The 22,534-nt window shown below is 39.1% G+C and overlaps 1 pseudogene; it reads left to right on the top strand.

Moving 5' to 3' along the window:
- Window positions 1-12,186: 12,186 nt before the first annotated feature.
- LOC126061761 (nodal homolog) lies at window positions 12,187-14,311 on the top strand (annotated as a pseudogene).
- The last annotated feature ends 8,223 nt before the right edge of the window (window positions 14,312-22,534 follow it).

Genomic DNA, 22,534 nt, shown 5'->3' with positions numbered 1-22,534 from the left:
TAGCTAATAGAAAAGAAAAATATGTTTATTCAAAGACTTATACATGAATGGCCAAAATAATCTAAATGTCCATTAATGAATGGATAGATTAAAGAAATCATGGTATGCACATAATATGGACTACCATGCTCAGTAATAAAAAACTGAATGAACTACTGAAACAATCAACACCATGGGTACACCTCAAAATAATTATGTGACTTAAGAACGCAGATCCCCACCAAAGTGTATATACTGCATGATTCCATTTTTATAAAACTCATGAAAGTGCAGACTAATATATAGTGACAGTTCTGTTGTTGTTTTAGGATGTAAAGATGAGGTAATGAGGGTTGGGAGAGAGATTACAAAGAAGCATGAGAGAACTTTAAGGGGAGGTGAATTTTTTTCATTACTTGTGTTCATGGCTTCACAGACCTATACATATATCATAATTCTACACTTTAAATATGTGTGATTTATTGCATGTTAATTATAATTACATTTTGTCATTGTTGTTGTTAGGTGCCATTGCTATGGTTCTGGCTCATAGTGACACTATGTACAACAGAATAAAACACTGCCTGGTCCTGCAGCATTCTCACAATCTTTGCTGTGCTTGAGCTCGTGATTGCAACCTCTGTGCCAATCCCTCTTGTTGAGGGTCTTCCTCTCTTTTGTTGATCCTATACTTTACCTGGAAACCCTGGTGGTGTAGTGGTTAAGTGTTGCAGCTGCTAACCAAAAGGTTGGCAGTTCCAATCCACCAGGCACTCCTTGGAAACTGTGTGGAGTAGTTCTATTCTGTTCTATAGGGTCACTATGAGTGGCAATCAACTCGATGGCAATGGGTTTGGTTTGGGTTTGTATACTCTACCAATCACGATGTCCTTCTCTAGGGACTGGTCCCTCCTGACAACATGTCTAAAGTACATGAGACAAAGTCTCACCATCCTTGTTTCTAATGAGCATTCTGGCTGTACTTTTTCCAAGACAGATTTGTTCTTTCTTCTGCCAGTCCATGCTATATTCAATATTCTTTGCCAACACCATAACTCAAAAGCATCGATTCTTCTTAGATCTTCCTTATTCATTCATTGTCCAGCTTTCGCGTGCATATGAGGTGATTGAAAATACCATGGCTTGGGTCAGGGGCATCTTAGTACTCAAAGTGACATCTTTGTGTTTTAACAATTTGAAGAGGTCTTTTGCAGTAGATTTGCCCAATACCACAATAAAACTCTTTAATTAAAAAAAAAAAAGCAGAGGCGGGGCCAAGATGGCAGACTAGGTGGACACTACTGCGGATCCCTCTTGCAACAAAGACTCGGAAAAACAAGTGAATTGATCACATACATAACAATCTATGAACTCTGAACAACAAGCACAGACTTAGAGATGGAAAACGAACAAATACAGGCAGACAGCGACCGTTTTCAGAACCAGGAGCCAGCGTACCAGGCAGGTGACCTTCGGAGCCCGATCTGGGGCAGAGCCCAGGGGGGCAGACGGCACAGACAAGGGACCCAGCCCTACCCCCCCGAACCCATCCCAGGAGAGAGTCTAGCTGGTTGGCGCGGGCAACGAAGCAGCGCAGCCGGAGGAAGAAGCACCCGGGAGGCAGTGACTGATCTTGGAGCGGGGAGAGCAGCGTCCCAGCCGGGGAGCCGTCCCGCCGGGAGTTTGGCGGGAAGAGGGCGGGGCGCGAGCGGGGGGGGGTCAGCTATATTTTCCTAAAGCGACACCGGGGCAGGGACCACACGTTCGTGTGGGGGGACGCCCACCCAGCTCGGGCGTGTGGCGCAGCGCACCGGAGGGAGAAGTCCCCGGGAGGAAGTGACTGGTCTTGGAGCGGGGAGAGCAGCGTCCCAGCCGGGGAGCCATCCCGCCGGGAGTTTGGCGGGAAGCGGGCGGAGCGTTAGTGGGGGGGGGGTCAGCTATATTTCCCTAAAGCGACCCCGGGGCGGGGACCACACGTTCATGCAGGGGGACGCCCTCCCAGTTTGCGCGAGCTGTGCAGCGCACCAGAGGGAGAGGTCCCCGGGAGGAAGTGACAGGTCTCGGAGCGGGGAAAGCAGCGTCCAAGCCGGGGAGCCGTCCTGCTGGGATTTTGGGGAAAGCAGGCAGGGCGTGAGCGCGGGGTCCAATTATATTCTCCTGAATAGACCCTGGGGGCGGGCCCACCCGTTCGTGCGGGAGACGCCCACCCAGTTCGCGCGAGCGGTGTCGCGCACCGGAGGGAGAAGTCCCCGGGAGGAAGTGACAGGTCTCGGAGTGGAGAGAGTAGCGTCCCAACCAGGGAGCCGTTCCTCCCGGATTTTGGCGGACGGGGGCGGAGCGTGAACGCAGTGATCAGCTCTATAATCTGTGGTGCTACACTCCTAGCTCTCTGATCCCTCCCCCACCCTCCCCAGGCGGCTCCATTAACATCCGAATACCTGGAGCCACAGGGAGAATTCAGATAGGGATCTGACTGCATTTTTTTTAGCTGATTACCTGGAAAATCTAGTTTCCCAGTGATGGCTCGGATACAGCAGTCCATATCAAACCACATAAAGAAACAGACCATGACAGCTTCTACAACCCCCCAAACAAAAGAATCAAAATCTTTCCCAAATGAGGATACAATCCTGGAATTATCAGATACAGAATATAAAAAACTAATTTACAGAATGCTTAAAGATATCACAAATGAAATTAGGATAAATGCAGAAAAAGCCAAGGAACACACTGATAAAACTGTTGAAGAACTCAAAAAGATTATTCAAGAACATAGTGGAAAAATTAATAAGTTGCAAGAATCCATAGAGAGACAGCATGTAGAAATCCAAAAGATTAACAATAAAATTACAGAATTAGACAACGCAATAGAAAGTCAGAGGAGCAGACTCGAGCAATTAGAATGTAGAATGGGACTTCTGGAGGACCAGGGAATCAACACCAACATAGCTGAAAAAAAATCAGATAAAAGAATTAAAAAAAATGAAGAAACCCTAAGAATCATGTGGGACTCTATCAAGAAGGATAACTTGCGAGTGATTGGAGTCCCAGAACAGGGAGGGGGGACAGAAAACACAGAGAAAATAGTTGAAGAACTCCTGACACAAAACTTCCCTGACATCATGAAAGACGAAAGGATATCTATCCAAGATGCTCATCGAACCCCATTTAAGATTGATCCAAAAAGAAAAACACCAAGACATAGTATCATCAAACTTGCCAAAACCAAAGACAAACAGAAAATTTTAAAAGCAGCCAGGGAGAAAAGAAAGGTCTCCTTCAAGGGAGAATCAATAAGAATAAGGTCAGACTACTCAGCAGAAACCATGCAGGCAAGAAGGGAATGGGACGAAGTATACAGAGCACTGAAGGAGAAAAACTGCCAACCAAGGATCATATATCCAGCAAAACTCTCTCTGAAATATGAAGGAGAAATTAAGATATTTACAGATAAACACAAGTTTAGAGAATTTGCAAAAACTAAACCAAGACTGCAAGAAATGCTAAAGGAGATTGTTTGGCCTGATGACCAATAATATCAGGTACCAGCACAATACAAGGTCACAAAACAGAATGCCCTGATATCAACGCAATTCAAATAGGGAAAGCACAAAAACAAACAAAGACTAATTCTAAAAAATAAATAAATAAACAAAATAATACACAGAACAGGAAATCATGGAAATCAATAGATAAACGATCACAATAATCAAAAAGAGGGACTAAATATAGGAGGCATTGAACTGCCAGATGGAGAGTGATACAAGGCGATATAGAACGATACAAGTTAGGTTTTTACTTAGAAAAATAGGGGTAAATAATAAGGTAACCACAAAAAGGAATATCAATTCCATAACTCAAGAAAAAAGCCAAGAAAAACGTAACGACTCAACAAACACAAAGTTAAACATTATGAAAATGAGGATCTCACAATCTACTAAGAAAAACGTCTCAGCACAAAAAACCATGTGGAAAAATGAAATGGCCAACAACACACATGAAAAGGCATTAAAATGACAGCACTAAAAACTTATTTATCTATAATTATGCTGAATGTAAATGGACTAAATGCACCAATAAAGAGACAGAGAGTCACAGACTGGATAAAGAAACATGATCCATCTATATGCTGCCTACAAGAGACACACCTTAGACTTAGAGACACAAACAAACTAAAACTCAAAGGATGGAAAAAAGTATATCAAGCAAACAATAAGCAAAAAAGAAGAGGAGTAGCAATATTAATTTCTGACAAAATAGACTTTAGACTTAAATCTGCCACAAAGGATAAAGAAGGACACTACATAATGATAAAACGGACAATTGATCAGGAAGACATAACCATATTAAATATTTATGCACCCAGTGACAGGGCTGCAAGATACATAAATCAAATTTTAACAGAATTGAAAAGTGAGATAGACACCTCCACATTTACAGTAGGAGACTTCAACACACCACTTTCGGAGAAGGACATGACATCCAGTAAGAAGCTCAATAGAGACACGGACGACCTACTTACAACAATCAACCAACTTGACCTCATTGACTTATACAGAACTCTCCACCCAACTGCTGCAAAATATACTTTTTTTTCTAGTGCACATGGAACATTCTCTAGAATAGACCACATATTAGGTCATAAAACAAATCTTTCCAGAATCCAAAACATTGAAATATTACAAAGCATCTTCTCAGACCACAAGGCAATGAAGCTAGAAATCAATAACAGAAAAACTAGGCAAAAGAAATCAAATACTTGGAAAATGAACAATACCCTCCTGAAAAAAGACTGGGTTATAGAAGACATCAAGGAGGGAATAAGGAAATTCTTAGAAAGCAACGAGAATGAAAATACTTCCTATCAAAGCCTCTGGGGCACAGCAAAAGCAGTGCTCAGAGGACAATTTATATCGATAAATGCACACATACAAAAAGAAGAAAGAGCCAAAATCAGAGAACTGTCCCGACAACTTGAACAAATAGAAAGTGAGCAACAAAAGAATCCATCAGGCACCAGAAGAAAACAAATAATAAAAATTAGAGCTGAACTAAATGAATTAGAGAACAGAAAAACAATCGAAAGAATTAACAAAGCCAAAAGATGGTTCTTTGAAAAAATCAACAAAATTGATAAACCATTGGCTAGACTGACTAAAGAAAAACAGGAAAGGAAACAAATAACCCAAATAATAAACGAGAAAGACCACATCACAACAGAGCCAAATGAAATTAAAAAAATCATTTCAGATTACTACATAAAATTGTACTCTAACAAATTTGAAAACCTAGAAGAAATGGATAAATTCTTGGAACAATACTACCTACCTAAACTAACACATTCAGAAGTAGAACAACTTAATAGACCCATAACAAAAAAAGAGATTGAAACGGTAATCAAAAAACTTCCAACAAAAAAAAGCCCTGGTCCAGACGGCTTTGCTGCAGAATTCTACCAAACCTTCAGAGAAGACTTAACACCATTATTACTGAAGGTATTTCAAAGCATAGAAAATGACGGAATACTACCCAACTCATTCTATGAAGCTACCATCTCCCTGATACCAAAACCAGGTAAAGACATTACAAAAAAAGAAAATTTTAGACCTATATCCCTCATGAACATAGATGCAAAAATCCTCAACAAAATTCTAGCCAATAGAATCCAACAACACATCAAAAAAATAATTCACCCTCATCAAGTGGGATTTATACCAGGTATGCAAGGCTGGTTTAATATCAGAAAAACCATTAATGTAATCCATCACATAAATAAAACAAAAGATAAAAACCACATGATCTTATATCAATAGATGCAGAAAAGGCATTTGACAAAGTTCAACACCCATTTATGATAAAAACTCTTACCAAAATAGGAATTGAAGGAAAATTCCTCAACATAATAAAGGGCATCTATGCAAAGCCAACAGCCAATATCACTCTAAATGGAGAGAACCTGAAAGCATTTCCCTTGAGAACGGGAACCAGACAAGGATGCCCTTTATCACCGCTCTTATTCAACATCGTACTTGAAGTCCTAGCCAGGCCAATTAGGCTAGACAAAGAAATAAAGGGTATCCAGATTGGTAAGGAGGAAGTAAAGCTATCACTATTTGCAGATGACATGATCGTATACATGGAAAACCCTAAGGAATCCGCCAGAAAACTACTGAAACTAATAGAAGAGTTTGGAAGAGTCTCAGGTTATAAAATAAACATACGAAAATCATTTGGATACCTCTACATCAACAAAAAGAACACCGAAGAGGAAATAATCAAATCAATACCATTCACAGTAGCCCCCAAGAAGATAAAATACTTAGGAATAAATCTTACCAAGGATGTAAAAGACCTATATAAAGAAAACTATAAAACTCTGTTACAAGAAATTCAAAAGGACATACTTAAGTGGAAAAACATACCCTGCTCATGGATAGGAAGACTTAACATAGTAAAAATGTCTATTCTACCAAAAGCCATCTATACATATAACGCACTTCCAATCCAAATACCAATGTCATATTTTAAGGGGATAGAGAAACAAATCACTAATTTCATATGGAAGGGAAAGAACCCCCAGATAAGCAAAGCATTACTGAAAAAGAAGAAGAAAGTGGGAGGCCTCACTCTACCTGATTTCAGAACCTATTATACAGCTACAGTAGTCAAAACAGCCTGGTACTGGTACAACAACAGGCACATAGACCAGTGGAACAGAATTGAGAACCCAGATATAAATCCATCCACTTATGAGCAGCTGATATTTGACAAAGGACCAGTGTCAGTCAATTGGGGAAATGATAGTCTTTTTAACAAATGGTGCTGGCATAACTGGATATCCATTTGCAAAAGAATGAAACAGGACCCATACCTCACACCATGCACAAAAACTAACTCCAAGTGGATCAAAGACCTAAACATAAAGACTAAAACGATAAAGATCTTGTAAGAAAAAATAGGATCAACCCTAGGAGCCCTAATACAGGGCATAAACAGAATACAAAACATTACCAAAAATGATGAAGAGAAACCCGATAACTGGGAGCTCCTAAAAATCAAACACCTATGCTCATCTAAAGACTTCACCAAAAGAGTAAAAAGACCACCTACAGACTGGGAAAGAATATTCAGCTATGACATCTCAGACCAGCGCCTGATCTCTAAAATCTACATGATTCTGTCAAAACTCAACCACAAAAAGACAAACAACCCAATCAAGAAGTGGGCAAAGGATATGAACACACATTTCACTAAAGAAGATATTCAGGCAGCTAACAGATACATGAGAAAATGCTCCCGATCATTAGCCATTAAAGAAATGCAAATTAAAACTACGATGAGATTCCATCTCACACCAACTAGACTGGCATTAATCCAAAAAACACAAAATAATAAATGTTGGAGAGGCTGCGGAGAGATTGGAACTCTCATACACTGCTGGTGGGATTGTAAAATGGTACAACCACTTTGGAAATCCATCTGACATTATCTTAAACAGTTAGAAATAGAACTACCATACAACCCAGAAATCCCACTCCTCGGAATATACCCTAGAGATACAAGAGCCTTCACACAAACAGATATATGCACACCCATGTTTATTGCAGCTCTGTTTACAATAGCAAAAAGCTGGAAGCAACCAAGGTGTCCATCAACGGATGAATGGGTAAATAAATTGTGGTATATTCACACAATGGAATACTACGCATCGATAAAGAACAGTGACAAATCTCTGAAACATTTCATAACATGGAGGAATTTGGAAGGCATTATGCTGAGCGAAATGAGTCAGTTGCCAAAGGACAAATATTGTATAAGACCACTATTATAAGATCTTGAGAAATAGAAAAAATGGAGAACATATACTTTTGTGGTTACAAAGGGGGGAGGGAGGGAGGGAGGGAGAGGGCTTTTTATTGATCACTCTGTAGATAAGAACTGCTTTGGGTGAAGGGAAAGACAACACTCAAAACAAGGAAGGCCAGCCTAATTGGACTGGACTAAAAGCAAAGAGGTTTCCCGGATAAAATGAAAGCTTCAAAGGTCAGCGGAGCAGGGGCTGGGGTCTGGGGAACTTGGTTTGAGGGGACTTCTAAGTCAATTGGCAAAATAATTCTATTATGAAAACATTCTGCATCCCACTTTGAATTGTGGCGCCTGGGGTCCTAAATGCCAACAAGCGGCCATCTAAGATACATCAATTGGTCTCAAGCCACCTGGAGCAAAGGCAAAGGAAGAACACCAAGGTCACACGACAACTAAGAACCCAAGAGACAGAAAGGGCCACATGAACCAGAGACCTACATTATCCTGAGACCAGAAGAACTAGTTGGTGCCCAGCCACAATCGATGTCTGCCCTGTCAGGAAGCACAACAGACAACTCCTGAGGGAGTAGGAGGCCAATGGGATACAGACCCCAAATTCTCATAAAAAGACCATACCTAATGCGACTAGAGGAATCCCAGAGACAATGCTCCCCAGAACTTCTGATGGCACAGGACAGGAACCATCCCCGAAGACAACTCATCAGGCATGAAAAGGACTGGTCAGTGGGGGGGACAGAGATGCTGATGAAGAGTGAGCCAATTAAATTAGGTGGACACTGGACAGTGTGTTGGCAACTCTTGACTGGAGGGGGGATGGGAAGATAGAGAGAGAGGGAAGATGGCAAAATTGGCACGAAACGAGAGACTGTAAGGGCTGACTCAATAGGGCGAGAGCAAGTGGGAGAAGGGAGTAAGATGTATGTAAACCAACATGTGACAGACTGATTGGAATGGTAAATGTTCACTTGAAGCTTAATAAAAATTAATTAAAAAAAAAAAAAAAGCAACAACCACAACAAAAACTAAGCAGGGTTCCTCACCTGGGCCTGCTTCAGGACAGAACCTGAAGTTCAGGAACTGGGTTGGGGTCCTTCGTTTCTCTTTCCCAGTTTGATACATATCTTCTTCCTTAAACTTTCACTGTAAGATTTCTGGCCCTTCTGGGTCTGGTTTAGAGAAGACACAAAGGGGGAAAGCAAGCCAAAGGTTTTACTTTACAGATATTATCTTCAAGAGTCTTTTATGTTTTCATGGTTTCCCGAAGTTTCACATATTGGGCCCATTTTACTGCAACTCTATTTATGTGGACAGTGCCTCTCCTTCATTTCAACACTCCCAACCCCTTTCTGCTTCTGCATCTGATGATACATCCCACTTTTTTTTTTTCCTCAGGACCCCTCACCATCTGGTAGAATTCTTTTGAACATGAAACTTTTTTAAAAGGCCCTTGGGGGTCACACACTTTGGACCAGGTTGGGAGAGTGTGGAATTCCTTCCCACAGTTTCCACTTCTCAGCCACACTGGCTGCTGTCGTCAGATCCCTGTTGTCATCTTTTCTGGGCATGAGTCAGATAAAGGTCTTCTGGGTCTCCAACTGCAGAAAATAAGTATTACGCTTTTCGAATGGTCTTGTTATTGCCTTGACTTTAGATGAGAGACAAGAATTCTCTACCTTGGTGGGAATTGAGATTTTAGTATAGGTCTTTCCAAATACACCCTCATCACAAAAGCCTGTAGACAAACCTGACCTTTGCATATCTTAGATATGGCAGAGACCTCTAACTGGTTCATAACACCTACTCCAAAATATCTGTCTGGTGTTATATCTTACAGGCCACTGTGGAATGCTACGTCTATTCATTTTATGTCTCAGACAAAAGTGACTTAGGAATCTTCCCTTTTAAAAACCTATTACAGATTTTTACTGATTCAGGATTTGTTTATTGAATATCTACTCTCTGTAGGGCACTGTATCATGTTTGTTAGAAATAAAGAGATGATAATAGGTGTACTATATTATCAATTATCTTCGATAGAATCTAGTACAGAAAATTAGATGTGTGTGTACTTTATAATTCAGATAGAAAGTGGTATGTCACACACACACACAGATACAAATGAAGGGCAATAGGAAATTATAAGTATACAAAAGTACTTTATTCTGGATAGGTAGGATTTGGGCCAGTGGAGAGAGTAAGAAAGAACATTCTGATGGAGACAATACATGAGCAAAAAAAGATGAGTAAAAATAGAAAATATGAAACTTAATTTTCTAAACTGTTCTTCCTAAACGCTTTATCTTAGTAACTGTTCACCAACAGTTATTTCCACTTAGAATAATAATTTTTAAAACCCCCAGGCCTAATGACTTCGCGGTTATCCAAATATCTATTAGTATGTTTCTGAATATATTTGAAATGAGCAAATTGAAGTATTTATATGCACATTAAATTCCAAAAATTTAATAAATCACAGCTTCCTTCACAGTTTATTTGTGAGTAGACTACCTCTGAAGATTCCCGGCTGCTTGTGTATTGATCCGAAACTTAATAGTTATAGTAATGATACTTACATTTCATAATTACCTTTAATAATGAGATTTTGGTATTCTTTTAACAACATAATATCTTATTTTGATTAAAAATATGCTATATCATGAAAACTGGACAATCCAAAAATGATAAAGTGAAAAGGAAAAAATATAACATTCTGTAATGAACCCTATATAATAAAGGTTTCCCCTTTCTTGATACATGACATGACAACCTGAAGATGCTGTTGAAATGGACATGTGTAAAACAAAATTGCAGCTTGAGATGTCAGGTACTATTAAAGTAAGGCTTTTTTTTTTTTTTTTTAACAAATTTGAGCTGGGGTACAATGGTGGTCAGTAACATACAACAGAGTAAATGATCTACCAGGCTCTCACTTTGATCCCAATAGGATGTATATTATCCATGGAAAACCAAACCCGTTGCTGTCGATCCGGTTCTGACTCATAGTGACTCTATAGGAGAGAATGGAGCTGTTCCACAGTTTCCAAGGAGTGCCTGGTGGATTTGAACTGCCGACCTTTTTGCTAGCAGCCTTAGCTCTTAACCACTATGCCACCAGGGTTTCCATACTGGCTATAGGGAGGAAAAAGCAAAAAGCAAACTATGAAATGTATATGTGTGTGTTTGTACACATTCTTTGATGCTCCAACTAGGAGGCAGTGGTCATTTTTTGAGCTCCTTACTAACTTGTTTTGCACCATTCAAAATTGTCTTCCTTTAAAACACAAAATAATGCCCATCATTATATACACTTCATTTTGCTCTTGTTACCATCATTAAACACCATTTAACATCTGTCTTCTTGTTTCTTTAACATCTGTTTAGCTTATTCAGTCCTTGTATTGCAAAGGAAGACATACGAAAGCAATAAAATGAAATCTGCAGATTTTGTTGAGGCAAAGAGGTGGCCACTTCATCCTATGTAAGCACCATAACTCTCATGTGGCCCATATAGTTAATTTGCCCCTGAGAATAATTGGTTAAAGAATTTGGGAGGGGGCAAGAATTTACCATGAATCCACCCCAGTGCCAATAATACAAATGACTCTGTCATTTATCTGTCACTAGATAAAAAATAAGTAAATAAATAAATTTAATACCATTACTCAGATGTGTTAGAAAACACGTTAGGGTTATTTTCTCTAAACTTTTCATTGGCCACACAGGTTTCTATTTCTGCAGAGAGCAGGGAAGCTTTTAAAAATTACAGATAAAAGTAATGTAGCTTATTTTCATTTTAAATTGTCTCTTAGGGGGAAATGCCCAGTCATTCAAGCATTTTTCTGCACTTGAACATGACTAGTGTGTATATGCCTGCCAATATGTCCACATCATGATTAGAGCAATGGGACTTATCTCTAAATCAGACCCTGGGCTGTCCTCTTCCACTGGCTCATGCATTAATACTGCCTTCTCTGGAGCAAGCTGCGGCTGAGCAATCTCGTCTGTGTTCTTGCCATGTTCAGAATCCCCACCATGGTCCTTGCTGGCACCGTTGATCCTCGGGGACTCTGATATGTCCCGCATTCCACTGTTGTCCTAGACTTTTTATGCTGTAGCCTTTGCTATGTGGTTAATGCTCACTCACAATATACCGGACATGCTGGCTCTCGACTATCTCTGCATGTTGTTGTTATGTGCCGCCAAGTCGATTCGGAGTCATAGCATCCCAATATGACAGAGTAGAAGTGCCCCCAAAGGGCTTCCTAGGCAGTATTATTCACAGGAGCAGATTGCTACGTCTTTTCTCCCATGGAACCGTTGATGAGTTTGAACCGCCAAATTTTTGGTTGGCAGGTGAACTCTTAAGGTAACACCCAAGAAATGGCATGGAAGTGAGTACTGTTCCTAAGTTCCTAAAAAAAAAAAAGTTCCTATCTGGGCCTAAACAAATCAAGCACCATAACTCTTCTCCTAAAACTATGTTGGTACAGGATCTCTGCAAGGAGTCCAAGTTCCTTAATAAGAAAATAAACCAAGGCCAAACTACATACAGCTTTCTCCTTTATTTGGAAGCATTCTTTTTTTTTTTTTTTTCTTTTTTAACCTGTGTTGCCTAACCCCGATGGCGTTATAGCCCAGATGAAGTTTCATGAATCTCAAATTTGATGGCTTGCCCACTCTTCCTTCTTCTTCCTCTATATAATGAACCCAATGGTTTTTTTACACAGGAGCTATTGCTCTGCCATATTCTTCTCCTTCCTGGGATAACAATCACTAATTTCTCTTTTATGGGTATAAAACCAAAAAAAAAAACAAAAACAAACTAACTCATTGCTGTTGAGTCTATTCTGACTCACAGTGACCTTACAGGACAGAATAGAACTGCTCATAGGGTTTCCAAAGCTATAAACCTTTACAGAAGCAGACTGCCACATCTTTCTCCTGCAGAGCAGCTGTTGAGTTTGAATCGCTGACATTTTGATTAGCAGCTAAGAGGTTAATCACTGTGCCACCAGGGCTTCATAGGCTGCAGGTAAACTTGAATTATGAAATCATTTAAAATAAGTTGATACGATGTTTTGAAAATTGTATTATATGTTAATTAATTCATGGTTTATTCTGTTAACAGAAGATGTACTATGTATCTTAGTGGTAGCACAAAACATAAGGCTATAAAGATAAAACAGTGCATACACAGTATATGCTCTCAGTGAGCTTTCAGTAGGGTAGAGAAGACAAATAATTACATAGAAAACTTCAAAAGAGTGCTGCAAGTGTTATGATGGAGGAAACCCAAACCCTACTACCGATGAGTTGATTCCAACTCATAGCAACCCCGTAGGGTTTCCAAGCCTGTAAATCTCTACAGTAGCAGATGGAGGGGCTGGTGGTTTTGAATCACCCACCTTTTGGTTAGCAGTCCATCAAGTTAACTACTGCACCACCGGGGCTCCTTTATAATGGTGGAAGGAGAGAGTATTATGAGAGAAATTATCAGGTATATCTATAACCTCATGAAGTCAGCTAATCTTCATGTCCAGAGATGGAATAAGAAATACATTGCAGCTGGACAGAAGAGCTATGACTTGATGTGACAGTTAGCACAGAGAGGCTTCCCACAGGTTGGAGTAAAGCATGGGTACTTTAGGAATATTAATCTATTGGTGGAAGATAGATGGACTGAAGAGGAGAGAGATGGGGTAGATAACACTGTCCAAGCTCCAAGAATGTTGATGTATGAATGAATAGAGAGAAATGCTGTAGGAATAATAACTCCAAAAAAATTACAAAAAAAAAAAAAAAGATTACTGAACACAACATCTAGGGCTATGTAAAAATCTACATTAAAATGCTATTATTAAAAAAAGAGTCCACTAAGTTACTGAGTAATATTAAATAAAATCATTAGAGTCACCTTCCCCTTGGGAAACACAGTTCTGGAGGTGACCAGGCCACTCTCCAAGTGGCTGATTCAAACCAGGGAGCTGGAAAAGTGGATGGCCAGGCAGGCTGAAGAGTGTTGGCAGCAGCCACCCAAATTGGTCACTACTGATGCGCTGCCCAGACTGTTCTCCAATCTCTTCCAGAAGCAGAGGTGGCTAGGTGGCTCCATGTTGCTGCGGAAGCCCAGAGCTCCTGGTGGGCCCAGGAGGACAGCAGTCTCAGGAAAAAGGCAGGAGGCACCACTGACATCACTTGCCAGACAGAAACCAACCGTGTTGGAAGGCCAAATTCCAGGTGAACTTCAACAAGATCAGGTGGGGCTCCTGGATCATCTGCCCCAAGCAGCACAATGCCAATTGCTGGGACAGTGTTCCAACTCTGCTGGGGAGAAGTTTCATCCAACCAACCACACGTACATCCAGAATCTGCTAAAACGTTACCAGCCCCATGGACTCCCTTCCACCTGCTGTGCTCCTGTGAAGACTAAGCCCTTGACTATGCTCATGTGGTAAACAGCAGAGTTCCTCTACATCATCATAAAGGTATGACAATGGGAGAATAGAAGTGTCTTTGAAGAGATTCAGAAGGGACGCTGGGTTTGCCTGTACACTGGAAGTTTGGGAATCTCCTAGAAGACACGATTACCATCTAATCCGATGAGGAGAAACAAAGAGGGCAAAAATGTTGCTCTGTCCACCAGAACTGAAGGGGAAGGCATCCCCACTCTGTAAATGGAATGATTTCTGAAGCAAATCTCACAAGAATTTTCTCTTAACTTTCTATTCAGTGGAGTCTGGCTAAACACAGAGGCTGCTGTCAGGAAGAGGGAGGAGGATGCTAGTGAAGGGGGCTGCTGGGTTTTCTCTTTACTGAAGATAGTGGCCAGTAAAAGCACTAGTGCAGGCGCTCTTCACTGATTTTTTTCTTTTTAAACTTGTGAACCTCCTAAAGTTGCAAGTGAATTTTTTTTTGAGGTGGGACAAGGTTTATAGCTTTTAAATCTTCTTGAGGTGACAGCCCCCCCTCACCACACACAGGAAGATTAAGTATCACTGGTAAGTATCAAGTCTGTTGGCTCAGTTGACCCAGGCTGGGTTGGGGGAGCCCTCACTTCTTTCTGGCTGTCCAGTGGTGGTCTGTTTGCCTTGTCCAAAGGTTCCTTGGCTGCAGTGGGTCTTTGCTAATGAGTTGTACAAACAATAAATCCATTGTAGAGTTCTCCTAAGCCAGCTGGTGCCTTTGAAGAGAGAAGCAGGAACTCCTCCAAGAGAACTGGTCATTTTTCAGTATAGAACCTAGAGCCCTTCAGGCATCCCCGAGTCAGTCTGCTTAGGCAGACACAACCCAAATCTATTAAAGTTGGTAACAATTAAAAAAAAAAAAAACTTGCTGTCCTGCATCAATCAGATTTCTGTAATTGTGTGTCTACTTTGAGTTATTGAACTTAGAAAAAAAAAATGTAGAAGAACAGGAGATGGCCAGGGAAGAGAAGGAAAGATAATTAAGCTACTGGCAAATGGATAATAAAATGAATTCAATTTGTTTAGCCTAGAGAGAGGAAGGACAAGGCAGGTTTGATTACCAAGCGGAGTCAAACAGAGAGTAATTAGAAGGGGGATGCAGTTTTCCATGTCTACAGAAGACTAATCAAGAGGAAATGGACTTTACAAATGAAAAAAAAAAAAAAAAAACCTTTTTAAAATCTACCACTAGTAAGCTTCTACACAGCTTATTATGTTTTTTCCCTGAGTCTCTGTTAGCATCCTTCTATGCTAACTTGTTACTGATGAAGTCGTGGAACACAACTAGATGTGTTCAAGGGTCTGTGATTTAAGCAAATCTGCATAAGTTTCTTAATTTGATTTCATAGATTTGTTTTGAAAACAATGCGAATATTTTTTTCCATGTATGCCTTTTAAAAGCTGATACCTTCATCACAAGGGATGGTTTATATTTTGAGAAAATATATATATATTTTAGTTTTTACCTTATTACAATAAAAACTGAATATCCATTTCTTAAAAAATATGTCATTAATCAAGAGTTTTCAATAATGTTTTGAATAATTTTATAGCTCAATTTATGATTTTACCTTTTTTTTTCCAGTTATACAGGAGAATCTGAATTTACTCAAATTTAAGCGGGCATTTTTAGAACACTCTAGACTGATTTTCCTCATTCTTTACAAATACACCTGCATTTCCTACACATGTCTGTAAGTTTCTAAGGTTATCTTTACACAAACTAGACATAGAATCTAAGATCAATTCCGTCAATGAATTTGAGGACATATCCTAAATCTGTCACAGCATAAATAAATGTTCTAGAGAAGATATTTTTAGACTGGGCAAATAACCCATTTCTGTGAAGGTTTGCTTAACCTTTAAATTTGTAAAGGTCCAATGTCATGAACAGTTCAGGTATGAACTTAAGGAAAAAACCAAAACCCGCTGCCGTTTAGTCAATTCTGACTCGTGGCAAACCCCGGTGTAACAGAGTAGAGCTGAACTCCATATGGTTTTCTTGGCTGTAATCTTCATGGAAGAAGATAGCAAAGGCCTGCCTTCTGTGGCACTACTGGGTGGGTTTAAACCGCCAACTCTCCAGTTAGCAGCCAACCACAAATCATTTGAACCACCAGGGACCTTACAAACTAAAGATACAATAAAACACTTATAGGACCAGCCGCACAGGATGCTCTGGGGAGAAGGCTGAGCTTTGAGTGTATTGAGTCTAGGGGAAGATCTGGAGTACATTGTAGGAAGAGGTAAGGAGTTGAGGTCATGAGTTTTTCTGGTAGGCAGCAGGTAGCCAACTGATGTTTCTTTATTCAGGACTGCTTTTTGCTTGCTGTTGATGCTTTTAGTTAAAGTAGGGATATCAATATTATCTTTGTTTGGTTTTAAGAAATATAACTTAGGTTCTGTCAGTGGCAAACAGGTGGACCCAAGATTAGGAGTAAAGGTTATTTTAATAGGTAAATTGAGAGATAGTACCATCTCACCTACATGGCTCTGCCGTACACTGCCCACGGCAAGGAAAGGCTGGGTTATGGGGACAGGGGCTTTGGAATAAAATTGACCAGCTTAGGAGACTTAGTAGATAAAGGAGGTCCCATGTCCTAGTACACAAATCACAGCATTGTCTTTTTGTTAAGAAGTTTCATCTAAAGGTGAACCCTTACCACAGTGTGAATTATAATTGCTCTTGATTATTAGATAATGCAAGCATTTTTAGAGAAATGCAGTTTGTTTCTCTAAGGTATTAAAAAAAAAAATTCACCCTGCTTACATGTTGGTTCAATTGTTGAACTTCTCTTGAGTATGCTAAATATTAATGCCAGATGGCTTTGCATTTGGGTTTGCTATCAGCTCACTTCATAAGCCACGCACTACACTGAGCGTGATTCTATAAAGAGCTCTTCATCTTGTCATAACCTTCCATTTATGTGACGACCCTACTTGACTACCTTATATTTAGTTGAAATACCAATTGAGCCTGGGAGCTGGAAATAAAACTATTGTGTATTTCTCTCCATTTGAATTATTTCTTTGAGGTTGGCAATATCTTTTCTTTCTTAAATTTTTATTTTGAGCTTCTTTATAAAAGGAGAAAAAGTCTATACAGTGGATTTAATAAAATTCTACACATGCTCAGGAGACTTTTTTCCCCTAATGTTCCCCCCGCCCCCCACATTCCCCAAACAACACAAGAAAAATTTTCCTCTGGAAATACCAAGCATGTCACTGTTTTCTAATTGAAGAATTAAAATCAGAATTTCATATTACAAATTGTAGTATGCTCTAAGAACTTTTCCAAGACTTTTAGAAAAGTTTGATGTTTCTAAACCTCATCTCTGTTGTATCCCTTTGATTTAAAAATACCAAAAAAAAAAAAAAAAAAAGCAAATACGTTAACTCTAGCTGGCAAGTTTAAAGATTTTATTTTAGGCTAAGTTTGTTTAAAAGGTGTGATACCATGATTTATTGATTTACTATTTTTGTGACTATTTTTTGGCTTCCTTTCAAAATGCCAATAACTTTTTTTTAATAGTTTTTATTGTGCTTAAAGTGAAAGTTTGCAAATCGTCAATCTCTTCCAAAAAACTTATATACACCTTGCTACATACTCCCAATTACTTTCCCCCTAATGGCATAGCCCACTCTCTCCCTTCACTCTCTCTTTTCCTGTCCATTTCGCCAGCTTCGAAGCCTCTCTACCCTCTCATCTCCCCTCCAGGCAGGAGATGCCAACATAGTCTCAAGTGTCCACCCGATCCAAGAAGCTCACCCCTCACCAGCATCCCTCTCCAACCCATCGTCCAGTCCAATCCATATCTGAAGAGTTGGCTTCGAAATGGCCTATCCTGGGCCAACAGAGGGTCTGGAGGCCATGACCACTGGTGTCTTTCTAGCCTCAGTGAGACCATCAAGTCTGGTCTTTTTATGAGAATTTGGAGTCTGCATCCCACTGCTCTCCTGCTCCCTCAGGGGTTCTCTGTTGTGTTCCTTGCCAGGGCAGTCATCGGTTGTAGCCGGGCACCATCTAGTTCTTCTGGTCTCAGAATGATGTAGCCTCTGGTTCATGTGGCCCTTTCTGTCTCTTGGCCTCGTAATTGCCTTGTATCCTTGGTGTTCTTCATTCTCTTTTGACCCAGGTGGGTTGAGACCAATTGATGCATCTTAGATGGCTGCTTGCTAGCATCTAAAACCCCAGATACAACTCTTCAAAGTGGGATGCAGAATGTTTTCTTAATAGGTTTTATTATGCCAATTGATTTAAATGTCCCTTGAAACCGTGGTCCCCACATCCCTGCGCCTGCTACACTGACCTTCGAAGCATTCAGTTTATTCAGGAAACTTCTTTGCTTTTGGTTTAGTCCAATTGTGCTGGCCCCTCCTGTACTGTGTGTTGTCTTTCCCTTCATCCAAAGTAGTTCTTATCTACTAATTAGTGAATGTCCCCTCCCACTCCCCCTCCCTCCCCCCCCCCTCGTAACCACAAAAGAATATTTTCTTCTCTGTTTAAACTATTTCTCAAGATCTTATAATAGTGGTCTTATACAATATTTGTCCTTTTGCAACTGACTAATTTCACTCAGCATAATGCCTTCCAGGTTCCTCCATGTTATGAAATGTTTCACAGATTCCTCACTGTTCTTTATCGTTGTGTAGTATTCCATTGTGTGAATATACCATAATTTATTTATTCATTAATCCACTGATGGGCACCTTGGTTGCTTCCATGTTTTTGCTATTGTAAACAGTGCTGCAATAAACATGGATGTGCATATATCTGTTTGTGTAAAGGCTCTTATTTCTCTAGGATATATTCTGAGGAGTGGGATGGCTGGATTGTATGGTAGCTGTATCTCTAGCTTTTTAAGGAAGAGCCAAATTGATTTCCAAAGTGTATATCAATAACTTTTAAAAAGCAAACACATTAATGAAAAATAACTCTAAAAAACATAGTTTTAAATTTATTTTGAGTATTGAACTTTAATTGTAATATAACTTTTTTGGATTTTTCAAACTATTTTTATACTTAAAATATGCATTATTAGATAATTTTACATTTAACAACTACTGCAAATCCAAACAATAATGCTTTTAATTCTTTAGAGATACAATTGCACTTCTCTGTAAATGTTTTATTGTCTATTAATCAAGAGCAACTATAAGTAACATTGATATGGGTGTTGTCATGTAAAATATTTATTCTTTAGTGATGTCTGATATAAATTATATAGTAATATTCTCTTAAATATACTAATTTACCTAATTCACAGACAATAAGCATTTTAATTTATAAATCAGAATAATTACATTTATGCATATGCAACTGCTATGTTTATTTATGGTTACTAAATAAAGTTAATACTATGTTTATTAACTGTTACTTCAAAACGTTATTTTTTGGAAGCCTATTCTTCACATTATATTTGGAGGCTTAGTCATATGTTTATACAGTATGATGGATTTAATTTAATCACATGTTATAAGGAAAACAAGTTAAAACTTTACTGAAATTCTCATATTTAAAAATGGATCTGTTAGGATTAATGCAATCATTTTCTTTTCCTGCATGGTGGCAAACAATTTGTTTAATGGATGCTAAATATTTGTTGAACGTCAAGCAGCTAAAGCAAAAGGAAGAACTGATGAAGTAAAAGAACTGAGCAGAAGATTTCAAAGGGCATCTTGAGAAGACAAAGTATTATAATGATATGTGCAAAGAGATGGAAAACCAAAAGGGAAGAACATGCTCGACGTTTCTCAAGCTGAAAGAACTGAAGAAAAAATTCAAGCTTTGAGTTGCAATAGTGAAGGATTATATGGGGAAAATATTAAATGACACAGGAAGCATCAAAAGAAGATGGAAAGAATACACAGAGTCACTATACCAAAAAGAATTAGTCGATGTTCAACCATTTCAAGAGGTAGCATATGATTAGGAACCAATGGTACTGAAGGAAGAAGTCCAAGCTGCACTGAAGACATTGGCGAAAAACAAGGCTCCAGGAATTGATGGAATATCAATTGATATGTTTCAACAAACAGATGCAATGCTGGAGGCGCTCACTCATCTATGCCAAGAAATATGGGAGACAGCTTTCTGACCAACTGACTGGAAGAAATCCATATTTATGCCTATTCCTAAGAAAGGTGATCCAACCAAATGTGGAAATTATGGAACGATATTATTAATATCACACGCAAGCAAAATTTTGCTGAAGATCATTCAAAAATGGCTGCAGCAGTATATCAACAGGGAACTGCCAGAAATTCAGGCCAGTTTCAGAAGAGGACGTGGAACCAGGGATATCATTACTGATGTCAGATGGATCCTGGCTGAAAGCAGAAAATACCAGAAGGATGTTTACCTGTGTTTTATTGACTATGCAAAGGCATTCGACTGTGTGGATCATAACAAATTATGGATAACATTGTGAAGAATGGGAATTCCAGAACACTTAATTGTGCTCATGAGGAACGTTTACATAGATCAAGAGGCAGTTGTTCAGACAGAACAAGGGGATACTGATTGGTTTAAAGTCAGGAAAGGTGTGCTCCAGGGTTGTATTCTTTCACCATATCTATTCAATCTGTATGCTGAACAAATAATCAGAGAAGCTGGACTATATGAAGAAGAACAGGGCATCAGGATTGGAGGAAGACTCATTAACAACCTGCGTTATGCAGATGACACAACCTTGCTTGCTGAAAATGAAGAGGACTTGAAGTACTTACTAATGAAGATCAAAGACCACAGCCTTTCGTATGGATTGCATCTCAACATAAAGAAAACAAAAATCCTCTCAACTGGACCAATGAGCAACATCATAATAAATGGAGAAAAGATTGAAGTTGTCAAGGGTTTCATTTTACTTGAATCCACAATCAACAGCCGTGGAAGCAGCAGTCAAGAAACCAAAAGACGCATTGCATTGGGTAAATCTGCTGCAAAGGACCTCTTTAAAGCGTTGAAGTGCGAAGATGTCACCTTGAAGGCTAAGGTGTGCCTGACCCAAGCCTTGGTATTTTCAATCAGATCATATGCATGTGAAAGCTGGACAATGAATAAGGAAGACCGAAGAAGAATTGATGCCTTGGAATTGTAGTGTTGGTGAAGAATATTGAATATACCATGGACGGCCAAAAGAACGAACAGATCTGTCTTAGAAGAAGTACAACCAGAATGCTCCTTATAAGCAAGGATGGTGAGACTGTGTCTTACATATTTTGAACATGTTGTCAGGAGGGATCAGTTCCTGAAGAAGAACACCATGCTTGGCAGAGTACGGGGTCAGCAGAAAAGGGGAAGTCCCTCAATGGGGTGGATTGACACAGTGGCTGCAACAATGAGCTCAAGCATAACAAGAATAGTAAAGATGGCTCAGGACCAGGCAGTGTTTCGTATTGTTGTGCATAGGGTTGCTATGTGTCGGAACCGACTCGACGGCCCCTAACAACAATAACAACAAATATTTGTCAAACTGACCTATTGCTTAAGTAAACAAATTCTATTAGTAGTTTGAGATTTGTATGATTAGAATGTATAGATTGTGAGCCATTCATATCCTAGAACAGTTATTGCCAATCCATTTTAATCATTCACCTCTATTTAAATGTTTGAAAATATGTTCTCAATACATGTGTATTATATGTTTATTAAATATATAAGTAAAGAAATATAATTACACATGTATATAATATATAGTTATTTAGGAAACGCAGGTGGCATAGTGGTTAAGAGCTATGGCTGTTAACCAAAAGGTTGGCAGTTCAAATCCACCAGTTCCTCCTTGGAAACCCAATGGGGCAGTTCTATTCTGTCGCTATAAGGTCTCTATGAGTCAGAATCTATTCCATGGTAGCAGGTTGATTTAGTTATATGCATTTAAAAGTTATAAAATATCCACAAAATAGAAATTTAAAAGGTATAATTATGATGAAACAATAATGTCAAACTATTTAATTATATTTTATTTCATATCATTCATTAATAAAAAAGCTATTCATTAATACTGCCAAAAAATTAATAAAATAATTATTGCTATCTTTTACTTTCTATATACAATTATTGATTATTTCTTTCTCTTAATTGTTATGGAGTTTTTAACAGTTTGCTAATCTTGGTGGATTCACACTACTATCAACTGATATCTAAAGAAATAACATAGGTTTAGATTTGATGGTGCAACAATTAAGCACTGGACTGCTAACCAAAACGATGGCAGTTTGAATTCATCCAATTGCTCTTCGGGAGAAAGACCTGGCAATCT

This window comes from Elephas maximus, chromosome 18, assembly GCF_024166365.1.
Source record: "Elephas maximus indicus isolate mEleMax1 chromosome 18, mEleMax1 primary haplotype, whole genome shotgun sequence".
In the NCBI taxonomy this organism is placed as follows: Eukaryota; Metazoa; Chordata; class Mammalia; order Proboscidea; family Elephantidae; genus Elephas; species Elephas maximus.
The sequence above is the reverse complement of the archived record's forward strand: the minus strand, read 5'-3'. Positions and strand labels throughout refer to the sequence as shown.